Source organism: Hypomesus transpacificus, chromosome 3 (genome assembly GCF_021917145.1).
Source record: "Hypomesus transpacificus isolate Combined female chromosome 3, fHypTra1, whole genome shotgun sequence".
Taxonomy (NCBI): domain Eukaryota; kingdom Metazoa; phylum Chordata; class Actinopteri; order Osmeriformes; family Osmeridae; genus Hypomesus; species Hypomesus transpacificus.
This window is the reverse complement of record NC_061062.1, coordinates 9,763,620-9,771,915: the sequence shown is the minus strand read 5'-3', so window position 1 is coordinate 9,771,915 and position 8,296 is coordinate 9,763,620.

The window sequence follows — 8,296 nt, the reverse complement described above, 5'->3', positions numbered from 1 at the left end:
AAGCCACATAACCCATTGTCACATTGCCTAACATATCACATTCCTCGGTGTAAAACAGACAACCAATCCCACGGCCCCACAACCAACATGGGCCTCATTCCTCCAAACCGCTCCCTGAGACACTGGAGGAACTCTAAACACTAACATCACAATAAAGCCCCTTCGACTAGCCCCTGCTGCCTCTCCCTGGCTTTGAAATGGTCTCTGGCCAAGCCTCAGATATTTTGCTTTGTCGACAAGACACTTTTCATTCCAGCCCTTCCCCGCTCCCCTCACTGGCTCGCGCACACACTCACTCATGCACACACGCTCGCACAGACCCACACGCTATCTATCCCATGTGTACTGTGTGCATAATAAAGATTTGGAGAGGAAACTTCACAGATGGTTTGCTGGCAGTCTTTACTCTTATGAGAGTTGTGTTTCCTGTACCCTGCCTATACTGTGGAGTCCACTTGTCCATGCACACACAAACGCGCATACAGACCATACACACAGATACGTACGCACAGAAACACATGGAAGGGGTTTACATGCTACAAAAATATGTTTGGGTCAGAGCCACGAGGCCTCTATTATGAAGAATAGAGAGGAAAAAGCTGCATTTTCTCACACAACAAAATGATGGAATGACCTGCTCGTAAAGACACATTTCCCCTCTGACCGCATCTCCCAACTCTGCATGTGTTCTGCATTACACTCCACTCTCCCCCCCCCTCCCTAACTGGTGTGCACTCATTCATTCCTGTCTTCAGGATACCCTAAATGTCAAAAGAAAGTTATCTCTCTGCCTGTCCTCGGAGTTGTGCTTTCTTCAGAGTCTCTGCTGTTATCTCCTTCTCAGCCCATCTCCCCTTGATGTGGGATACTTCACATGAAGAGGAGAGGAATCCTACAGTTATCAACATCTCTGCTCTGTCTCCAAATGAAAAGAACGACTTTTTTTATCTGCTGGCAGGGCGGGGAAACGTCACACTAATCTTATCCCTAACTGATTTACCTGAAGGGTGAAACGCTGTTGCTAGCCTGTCTGGGCTATAACATTACACAGCCACCGTTCTCAAAGCACGTTTCTAGTTGACCCGACCCTGTTGAAACGGAGCCTCTGCATGTCCTTGTTGTTCCTCGGCTGAGTACGTTTATCCTGTGTCCTCTCAGCCGTGACCCGAGTGTGGCATCCATCAGCCACAGGCTCAACGATCTCATCGCTGGCCAAGGGTGGATGGAAGCAGCTGGGTGTTTTTGTGCGGTCGCTTCTCTCTAAAAACAGCTTTGTTTGGAAGCTGTGAAGGTGGTTTCTGTCTGTGAGACCAGGTGTTCAATCAGTTAGACTCCTGGTCTGTGTGACGTTGGTGGCGGAGTGATGCTGTAATGCTCGGAACATCTTCCCTCGACAGACAGTCCTGATCGTTTCAAATCCTTCTCTCCCCTCTCTTTTTCTTGAAGAGGGGTTTCGGATTTGGTTCATATGAAACAAAACAATGATTTGTTGAGGGAAGGCTCAGGTTATCTCGTATAGGAATGTGCTCTCTGACGTTCTCCCCACACCCCACCCTGCCCTGCCCTGGCGGGGCCTCATACACACAGCTGGAGTAGGGGGCCGTGGGGAAGGGGGGGAGCAAAAGGGGACTTGGGAGGCTATATGAGCTAACTCTGAATAATGGGCCAATCTGAGCATGGACTCAACCCACCCCTCCCTTCCCTTAGGCTCCCCACAGTCCCTGATCTCCACACACTGGCCTCTCTCCAGCTCTTCTCCCCCACCTCATCAGATCTGATAGCAGCACTGGAGACCAGCACATCTGGCTGGCCTGTCACGCCCAATGGGGTCCAGTGCTGCAGATGACAGCACCAGCTCCAGCCGCCCCCTCCCCCTCTTCTGTCCGTCTCTCTCTCCATTCCTCCCTCCTTCCGTCTCCTCCCATCGACAGATGCCCCGTCCTCACCCTCCTCTCGGTCTTTGTCGAGAGGGGGGTGAGTTAATTACATGAATGATGGAAACAAATAACACTCGGTTACGACTCGTTGGCATACCAATAGATTGGATTATCCTGATTGGCTGGTCGGCATGCACAGCCAACCCGACGGCTGGGGATCTTTCAGTTGTTATTTGATTTCTGGCCTCTCCCTTTGCCAGTGGATAAGAAAGACCATCTGTGCATTCTGCACAACTCTCCCTTTCTAGTGTGTCTCTAATGTGGGGCGCAAGCTGCAAATCATTGTTTAAGGGGATGGATTGACTCACATGGGCTGTGTTAGGTATGTTTTTTAAGCCCAGAAACATCTGCATAACGGCTTGTCAACACTGCTTGTACAGTGATCGCATGACATAATCCAGAGTGGGGTTTTTTGGGGGGAAGAGGGATTCAAACTGTGATTTGACAGTAGAATCTGTCTTTTTCCTTTCTGGAGACAAGATTTCTTTTTCAAATTTTGCAATCTGTGTTGAGCTGCGATGGAGATACGGTTCCTGTACTATATCTCTGAAGCGATTCATTCACATATCACTCATCCTTTGTTCAGACCCTCCATGGCATTCAAAAGCACACCCAGAACTGAGCGCAGAGCTCAGCAAGTCTTCACCTTAGGTACCCCAGTAAAGAGCCTGGGGTATTTTTAAACAACAAGGCACTCTCACAAAGGCCAGCGAGGAGAAGTGACAGTCATGAGAAAACAGGAAGCCACACGGCTCGTCAGCTCCTGCCTCCACATCCACACTGCTCCTTCCCCTCGGTGTCCTTCTGCCTGGATGTTTTCTATGTGCGCTGTGTATGTCTCCGATGTAAACAGAGATCCTACACAGAGTATCTCCTGTCTTCGGCGTAAAACGTAATTCGGCTGCTTCTGATGGGGGTGTGATTAACGAGAGTTTGGCACGCAGTCGCCCGTAGATCCTGCTCGACGGTAAGCGACCCTGGTCTGACGCCATGCTAACTTCACACAGGGCCCGGGGACAGGGCTGCTCGTTTGACGTGGGCCACCTCATCCACAGGATCTGCTCTGGGCTGACGGGTTCCTGTCGCCCCCCGGGGGCCTTCCAACCACGGCGAGCTCTCTTTCACTCTGCAATCGTTTGAAGATTATGATCTGTCAGCATACCAAATAGTTCTTATTGATTGCAGATAAGTCAATGTGCTACACGTCTGTTGTTGAAGATTAACCACAAAGAAACTATGTGTATATTTGCTTTGGAAGGAGGGATGCAGTAGATCAAGTGTTCACCTCCTGGCTGGATGAGCGTGCCACGCCCAAATAGGACAAACATGCCTGATGCAATATGCAGTGGGCTGATGTGACACTGCTGAGTCTGTTTTTGCATCTTTGCAATGTGTGTTTATGGGTGGTATTTGTGTGTGTGTGTGTGTGTGTGTGTGTGTGTGTGTGTGTGTGTGTGTGTGTGAATGTGCATGCACTTATAGTTCTCGTACAGCTGTGTGGGCCTGGAAAACCGTAAACAAACAACACATTTCAACTAGCTTTAATGCCACAGAGGCTCTGAGATTTAATCCTTCAGTGCCTAGAATTAATTTGGTGTTCCTTGACTCGCTGGCTCAGCCCAGGAGGCCATATGGTACTGCTGGCCACCCATGGCCTTGGAAGGAACCATCCTGGGCCAGAGGTGCTCCAGAACTCTGGGCTGGGATTAGAACCCGGCAGACTGGAATGTGACCCTAGAGAGTTAGGACAACAATTATTTTTGTTACTACTGTGAATGGAGGTAATGCAGAGTGAGTCATGAGTCTGGCATGACTGAGAGCCATGTGGCATTCCATTCCATTGAGAATGTTCTCAAGAGATGGAATAGTAATGCAGGTCGAGTTGTTGTCCCCAGACATGCTACTGATTTCTCTACCGACACCATGCACACGTCTTTGACAGGCTGTTTGACCTGTGACCCTCGAGCCGAAAGAAGATGTCACACAGTGTCTGCTATGTGCACTGCTTGCAATGAAAAAATGGCACTAGTACTGGACTGTGAACACCAGAGACCTGACAACATTTATGCACTGACTCATTAGCAGCTATTAGTGGAATGTGCTAAACACTCATTATATTCATTTCTAATGCATGGCGTTGGACTACCTAAGTAAGATCTGGGTGATGGGGTGGTTTGTGCTCGCTGAACCTGAACGCTTTCAGGTTGTTCTGGAGAGAGCCATCCTGCTGGCGGTATCCAGGCTCCCTCCCCGCCGAGCAGGTGTAATTATAAATGAAGAGATCTATTATTCAGCTGTAATTAGCGGCTCGCTACGGGGGCGCGTCACCGCGCAGAGTGCTGCCGCCCTGCCCAGCTGTTTCCGCGCCGGTTGCCCCTAGCAACGCAACGTTCCAGAGCAGCCGGGGGCGCGGGTCTCGTCTGATTGGGATGACTGATAGCCGGAGGGTGGGACTCTGGGACACGTCGAGAGGAGCGTCTTGTCACGTAGAGCCAGGTGTGAGACGGAGAGAGAGTCCAAACGGGGGGTTATGTGAGATTTGAGTCTTAATGTGTCTTCTGTCGACCTGTTACGGCACGCTCGGTTGTCACCCTCCAGACTGGGGGACTCAATGATTGCGCGGCGCCGGAGCATCCGAAGAGAGATGTGTGTTGACGCTACTGCACGCTAGGCAATGCGGCGCACATCAATCCGTATTTGAGACAATCAGCACTCCTCTTTCTCCGTGTGTGTCGCTCTCTTTCTCCCCCTTTCTCGCTCTTTGTCTCTCGCTCGCAAGGATCAATATTGTCCGTCTGTGTTCTTTTGTGCAGTATCGATCATCTGATTAAGACGAGTCTTTGTAGGAAGTGGCATCCTACTTTCCTTTATCCCTCTCTCATTGCCTTATCTCCTTCTCATCTCTCATCTCATCTTTCGCTTCTTTCCTCCCCTCCTCCTCTCTCACTCTTCTCTTTCCTCTCTCCCGCCCTCCTCTCGTCGTAGGCTGTGCCGGTCCTTGGGGATCTTGCCGGCACCGTTGATTAAATGAAGATACAGGAGGATACTGTAGGAGGCTGCAGGGCCAGGATGGAGATGGATGGATAGAGATGGAGACAGAGAGACAGGGAGAAACCAAAGCAGGAAGAATTAAGAGAGGGAGAGGCCAGAATCAGGAGAAAGCTTTGGAATCATAAGAGAGCTGGTCGGGAATCAGGGGATGAGGTGCAGGTATGAAAAAAGGGAAGATAAATGGAGAAGTGAAGTGGCCCACACCAACATCACGTCTTGTCATGAGCCCACACGGACAAACGAATGGCCCTTCGTTCCTCCACTCGGCAGCATCAAGACGTTCCCTCAGGGCTCACCAGATGGTTGGCACAGAGCAAACACATCACAAGTTCAACACGGTCACCCGGGGAAGAACAGATTAAGAGCATAACAAGCAGAGAGCACCATGATGCCAAAAGAAAACATGGATCATAAAAACGTGAAACGGGGTACAGTAAGTGTACAATGGGTTGCTTAAAATGCCATGTGTATGGTTACAAAGATATGGAAGTGGAGATAGACTGTATGCTTTCCAAAGCTCTGTTTTGGGGACTGGTCGTACCCACAGTACGGGTCGGAACCACTCGCCATCCTGTACTTTTCAAACACGCTCCCCTTAGTTTGGTGGAGGTCCTGCCTCGTCTCTGCTGGGAGGTTCTGACAGCTGGGACACAGAGACGCTTGGAGGACGTGTTTGGCTGCAGACCAGCACGCTGCAGACCAGCACGCTGCAGCTCCACTTGGCTCTGAGACGATGTCATCACCAGTGTTCGTCCTGAGACAAAGAGAAGAAGTCTTGAAAAGGACATTATAGTACAGTACAGAGCAGTACAGAGCAACACCAAACACTGTTGTCTTTGTAGCCATGACATCAGGATCAAACCATGGACATGTTGTGTGATTGGGTCATGACAGCGATTCAGGGTGTGGCAGCATGAGGTAGGAGGTGGACGAGGGAAGGGTCAGTTGGAGGGTTCAGTTGAAGTGGAATGTATCCCGTGGGAGATAAGATGAGGCGACAGGATTCACTTTGAACAGGGAATGTTCAACATTTGAAGTGGAACTGATCCTGTGTTGCTGTTGTGTTTGGTGTGATCGGTTGAGTTACCCTCTCATCTCCAGGACTTCATCCCATTCCTCACCAGATTCTCCAAATGTTACTTGGTAACGGGAAGCTACAACCAACCAACCCCAATAGGCGGCACCATCTCTCTCTTGTTCGTTTCCCCTCTCTCTTTTCCCCTTCTCTATTTTTATGGTAAAGACCCCCCCCCCCCGTCCAGTTCCCTACCACCAACCCCCTACGCCCAGTAACAGGTTTGATTGGAAAACGTCTCGCCCCCAGCAACCAATCCCCCAGCAGCTCCACACACACACATGGTTTCCGTGGCAACTGCAGGGTAGGGGGTAGACAGTATGATTTGGTCTACGGAGCAAGCCAGACTAAAGTGATGAGCACCAGGTCTATGTGTGTGTGCGTTTGTCTGTCTGTCTGTTTGGGTGTGTGTGTGTGTGTGTGTGAGAAAGAGATTGAGAGGAGGGGTGTGGGGAGACTTGGTGGACCGTAGAGGAGGAAGCAGTAGAGTGGAAGAGATGAGGAAGACAGGAGGTCTTGACTCTCTGGATCTCAGTAAACACAAGTCTGACACCGAGAGGTCCAACCTTTACACGGTGGCAGTTACACCCTTGATTGTTTGTGAGTCCATAGGATGTGTGTTTTTAAACAGATTCATTATTTCACGGAATGAGACCTAGAGGTCTCAAAATGCCACACAGCCTTTCCACTGTTCAAACATCAAATCATTTGACCTGAACAGGCTGTGTTCAAGATGGCCTCCTCCTTCCTGGCCTCTATGGGCTTGACTGGTGGGATAATTGACACAGTTTTTGTTTCTGTGTTCATGTTACGGTTCTGTTGCTGTTTAGAAAGTTGCTCTCTCATTTGATTTGGTTATTTAAATGAAGGCTGGCTGGATTGTTCCACTTGGAGCCAGCTGTCACCACCGCGCCAAAAACTGGGCTTTTTGGAGATTACCGCCTCTGAACCAGTTCTCTCTGGTTACTGGAATGGGATTAACAGCTGTGTGTGTGTATGTGTATGTACGCACGCGCATGTGTGTCTGTGCGTAAGTGAGAGAGAGAGGAAAAGAAAGAGACACATAAGAGACGAAAAGTTTGTTTGCAGTTACAGTTAGGTCTTGTAGACACACACTGCTCGTCATGATTCAGCCCCGTCTCTCCATTCTTTCTGCCATTTTGTTGTCTGGTGCCTACAGCCCCTCACTCGTTTTTCTCTTACAATCTCTCTGTTCTCTCAGTTCTCTCTCTCTCTCTCTCTCTCTCTCTCTCTCTCTCTCTCTGTCTCACTCTCTCTGTTTTTCTGGCGACTGCAGTGTCAGGCTTGACTCCCTAGAATGGTCACCATGGAAACAGCCGTGAAGGTTTATCTGTGCCCATGACAACGGATGATGCATCGAGATCTGCCATGCCATGGTTGGGGAAAGGAGGGGGGAGGGGAGAATAAGAAGAGAGAGAGAATGGTAGACAGCAGTGTGGAGGGTTTTAGAGTTGGACGGGGGGTTGGAGAGGCGGGGTGGGGTGGGGTCAGGCAATCAACTGTCCTTACATTGGCAAGTGTGCGAAAAATACATGTGGCTTTCTGACACTAACCAAGATATTAGTTTCTGTTCCTACTAGTTTCTCCAATCAAAAACAATATTTTCAGAAAAAAAAAAATCCAGCAGCATTCGTCATTTGTCAGTGACTGGTTCCCTTGTGGTTTGGGTTTAATCAGCATTGCTTCTAGTCGTGTATGCATCAGTGAATTTTGATCTGAGTGCAAATGCACATGTGTGTGTATGCTGATGCACACATTAGTGTGTGTGTATGTGTGAGTTAAGGGCCAGCTTGGCTGGTAATAATCAGCTCAAACTCCCTAGAGACACCGGAGTCTGGTCTCTCAACTGTAGGTGAGAAAATCTCTAATCAATTTCTCATCCATTTTCCCTCCATCTAGAATGGATTGTTTTTTGCTGCTGCAGTTGAGCTTGTAATTTAAAAAGCGTTTGGCGTAAATACAGCTATTGTCGGAGGAGTAATCAAACATTCATGAGAGAGCAGGATCTGGGGAGAAGCAAGAATCTAGGTCAGGGATGTGCTGGCTAGTCTCAGACACCGCCTCACTGACTATATTCTCCCTCTCTCTTTTCCTTTCTCTAGCTACATTTTTTTCATTTTTTTCTCTCTCTCACTTTTTCGCTCATGCACTCTTCTCTCGACCACCCTCTCCTCTTTTCTCTCTCTCCCTCGATCTCTCCGTCTCTCTCTCT